The following is a 4,501-nucleotide window of genomic DNA, read 5'->3' on the forward strand; positions in this document are numbered from 1 at the left end:
TCGACTCTGAAAGACCTTGAACAGTTCTCCTATCTAAATTCAGCTTGCAAATCCAATGCAGAAAGGACCTAGGCAGAAAGTATAAATGAATGTGGGTGGTTATGTTATTGTTCTCAGTTATTGTCTACTTACCCGTGTGCTCACCACTGCCACCTGCTTGCAGGACTTCCCTTGGGAGGAAGTATGCTTCCTTGCTGTGTCTATGTCAACTTGGCCTGTGATTTGCTTTGGCCAATAGAATGTGAGCAAAAATGCAGACACCAGGTCTGAAGAGAAGCATTCAAAGTCACTGCCACATTTGGCCATTTTCTTTTCTCTCTACAACAAAAACAAGCATATTGCAAATCCGTCTGGATCCTAGAGCCTGTAGCCATTACAGACTAAATGTAATGTGAGTGAGAAATGAACCAATGTTACTGTTGGATCCTGAGGTTTTGAGGTTTTATCAGAGTATAATGTAGTCTAAGCCAACCACTGCAAGCATTCAAGGTGGAGGACTTGGCTAATTCAAGAAAGCCTGTGTGTCTTCAGGGATGGCCAGGGTTCAGCTCCCGTGGACCACTGCCATGTGGAAACACAAGCTCCCTCATGGCTGATCTTCCTGTTGTTACGGAAGGGCCAATTTGTAAATCATATCCCCTCCTGACGTTTAATTAAAATATACCTCCTTTTAAATATGGACAATTAAATCAGTATTTTAAAAAACACAAAGATCCAGATCAAATTCAGTAATATATTTGCAACCTCTTATCACTCCTTAGCTTTCTCATGCACACAATAAGGATGATGACGTCTGTTCTGCTTCTCTAACAGCATTATTTTGAGTGTCAGATTTGTCTAAACTTGTGTTTATTTTATTTTAATTTTGAAGCGAGAAGATAACAAAAAAAAAAAAGTCCAAGAAAGAAGTGAAACCACTCTTGGGAAGCAGCTGGAGATTCCTAAGGTGGCAAGATCCCAAGGAGGCCAATAGCACAAGCAAGTGTGGCTCAACCTTCCTGTCCCTCCCCTGTTCCACAGTCCTCTGTACAAAACATAAAAACCAGACATTCCCACAGGCAGGTCAGAATAGCATGCAGCCATCTTCAGGAACAATCTGATCCCCACATAACTGGGCCAGAAGAGATTGGCAAAAAGAAGCGGTTCCTGGTGGTGAAATGAGTTCCAGCTAGGCTGACAGATCCAAGTTGACTTTTCTAGTTGCCAACATTGTAATTCATCCTCCCTGACCAATGACAGCAGGAATAATATCCTAAAGACATAAAGTACCAAGAAGTTGGGATAAGATTTCTGTGTTAGATTAAATGTCTCAAAAGTATTTGTTTTACTTTAGGCATAGACTCAAAATTCTCAAGAACTATGTAGATTTGTTGGACACATTTGCATGATACATCTCACAGGTAGGATTTTTCATGGTGATCTTGAATGTGTGTTTCAGTAAGAATATAAAGAAGATTGGGGAAACGCCTGAAAGGAAAATGTGTAATCTGATGTCTATTTTTTCCTGTTGCGATTTTCAGGTTTCCCATTTTTCTTCCACGCCACTAGAGGTCACCACACAGCTCTGCTTCCACACACCCTGGCCGCCTCTTCCCGTGGGTGGCTGCCTCTATCAGCTGGTCGCCAGCACTAATGATGATTTACTAACTGCCCCTCTGCTTCTGTAGTGTATTCTGCCAGATACTGGAAATACAACAAGGGAGACAAGACCCACAAATGCAAGGACAAGGATGATGCAGGACAACAAATGACCTAGTGCACATATGTGCTTTAGGAGCTCCAAGAATGATTCATGAAGGGATGCTCTAGGAAACTGGAGGTCCCATGGCAAAAAATGTTTCAGAGGCCATTCAATTCAGGCTGAAAAGGACATGAAAGTTAGATTTTAGGCTGACATTCCTATTCTCCTTGCCTTAGTGGGGGATCTCCATACTAGGGGCAACATGAAGCTAAGATACAACACAGTGTGTGTGTGCATATATATGTATATATATATACATCTGTGTGTGTTATATATGTAATATATATGATGTAATGTATACATATGTAATATATATGTGACATATATATATATACACACAAACACACATATGTAAAGATCAGCCTCCACTCCCCCAAGAATGCTTGAGAGAAGTCACTTTCCTCTGCATTGCAATATTCATTTTTCATTTATTGATTTGATAAATATTTATTGTCAAATGTGCCCAGCATTCAGTGCTAAATAAGATATCCATGAGTGGGGCATGCCCACTTAGAATTTACAGTCCAGTGGGGACACAAAGATGATTGCAATGCAGTATGATAAATCCTAGGATAAGGGAAGAACAGGGTACAATATGAATACAAAGCAGGGGTCCCTCAGGCAGAGGAGTCAGGAAGTCAGGGAAGGCTCCCTGGAGGAAGTACTATTAAACCAAGATCCTAAGCAGAATAGAAGTAGACCATGTAAACAATAGAGGTAACCTCTGCACCAATCAGAGGCAACAGCACAGAAGCAAAAAGAATCAAATAGGATTTTATTTTTGTATACACAGTTTGGGATCTTGCTGTTTACCACCTATCTATTTTATCTTGAGTGTCCATATCAACTATTTTTGAAAATATGATTTTTAATGCTTATTAGCAGTCCATTATGAGTATAGTGACTAATTTATTTACCCATTTTCAAAGGGAAATAGCAATTTTAAGGCTATGTTAATTGCTCTCCCTTTAAAAATATGTCATGTGAAATACCTTTTATTGATCATACTAATATCCAGAAAATCTCCTGTATTTGGCTATCTCGTGAGAACAAGTTCCACCCAATCTGATACACAGCCACAGCAAATATTGAACTTACATAAGTTATTGGTTTACTAAAATTGGTAACACTTAACTCTTTGTAAATGTTGCTATTTTGCATGAATTCGCAGAGCCTTCAGAGGCGCTCCAGGATCCCGCAGCTTTAAGGTTCCTGCAGTGTCGCCCAGAGTCCTCCTCTGAGTCCCTCAGCTTGAGTCTCTCCCATGTCTGCATCTCAGCTCCCATCCCTCCCTCCGGCTCCTCCTTCCCGGGATGTTAGCTAGTATTTATCTCCTTTTATCTCCCAGCAAATGATTTGTCTCCCCTGTGGCTCAAGCTTCTGAAGCTGTAAATATTATGACATAAACAATTTTTACTAAACCACATTTTGGATAAACGTGTAAATATATTAGACAAACTGCTGACTTGGCAAACTGATTTTCTGGGTCAAGAGGAAAGATTCTCACCAACAATTCCAACCGGAAGAAAGATTTAGATGGAGTATCCAGTCACCTTCTTTTGAGCTCTGTCAGCTCTAATTCACACTGTTTTTGTTCTGCCTCCCTTTAAAACTGATCTTTTTCAGACTGCCATTCCCCTCATTTTAACCTGCACTACAACTTATTTTCAGTCCATCAGGTTTGTTTTTGAGTGTTTGTATTTATTATCTCAACATTAACTTCCGGCGTGTTTCAGAAAGAAACCACTCACTGTCCCACACAGCGGCAGCTGGTGGGACACTAGCCATTCTGTCCCAACTTTCTTTGTAATTAAAGGTTACTTTTGTCGCCCTTCCACTGCTGGGACTCGAACTGGGCCCGCGCCGCCCAGCCCACAGCTCCGCCACCGCAGGGCACGAGAACAGCACAGCTGTGAGGAGGGGCACGCAGACGGATCTGAGCCGAAGGCGGGCAAGAATCCACAGGATGGCTTGAGCTGGGATACAAGCAAGAAAGATCTGACCGAGTATTTGTCTCCCCTTGGGGAAGGTGTGGACTGTACAGTTAAAACAGATCCAGTCACTGGAAGACCAAGAGGATCTGCATTTGTGCTTTTCAAAAATGCTGCTAGTGTTGATAAGGTTTTGGAACTAAAAGAACACCAATGGGATGGCCAAATGATAGATGCCAAAAGCGCCAAAGCTATAAAAGGGAAGGAACCCCCCAAAAAAGGGGTTTGTGAGCGGACTGAGCACAGATACTTCGGAAGAACAAAGGGAAGAATAGTTTGGAGCCTTTGGGGAGATTGAAAATATTGAACTTTCCGTGGATACAAAACCAAATGAAAGAAGAGGATTTTGTTTTTTCACATGTACAGATGAAGAGCCAGTAAAGAAACTGTTAGGGAGCAGATACCAACAGATTGGCCCTGGGAAGTGTGAGATCAAAGATGCACAACTCACAGAGGTGATAGGCAGCATCAGCAGCTGCAAAAAGGAGGAAGAGGTGCTGCAGCGGGTGGATGAGGTGGTGCTAGGGGACAAGGCCAAGGTCAGGGCCAGCACTGGAACCAAGGACTGAGTATCAAGGATATGAAAATTACAATAGTGCGTATAGTGTGATCAAAAACTATAGTGGCTGTGGGTAAAACTGTAATATTTCCAGAATATCTCACCTGGCTTTAGTGCATCTGCATATCAACTGGCATTCCTCAGGGGTGTGTAATTACCTGGGCAACCGAGGGCTTATCTGAGCCTAAGAGGTTAGGGGGAAGTCCGGTT

General features: G+C 42.1%; 1 pseudogene; it reads left to right on the forward strand.

The window, feature by feature from the left end:
• The first annotated feature begins 3,460 nt into the window (after positions 1 to 3,460).
• LOC140848286 (heterogeneous nuclear ribonucleoprotein D-like pseudogene) lies at positions 3,461 to 4,301 on the forward strand (annotated as a pseudogene).
• The last annotated feature ends 200 nt before the right edge of the window (positions 4,302 to 4,501 follow it).

This window comes from Manis javanica, chromosome 3 (assembly GCF_040802235.1).
Source record: "Manis javanica isolate MJ-LG chromosome 3, MJ_LKY, whole genome shotgun sequence".
NCBI lineage: Eukaryota > Metazoa > Chordata > Mammalia > Pholidota > Manidae > Manis > Manis javanica.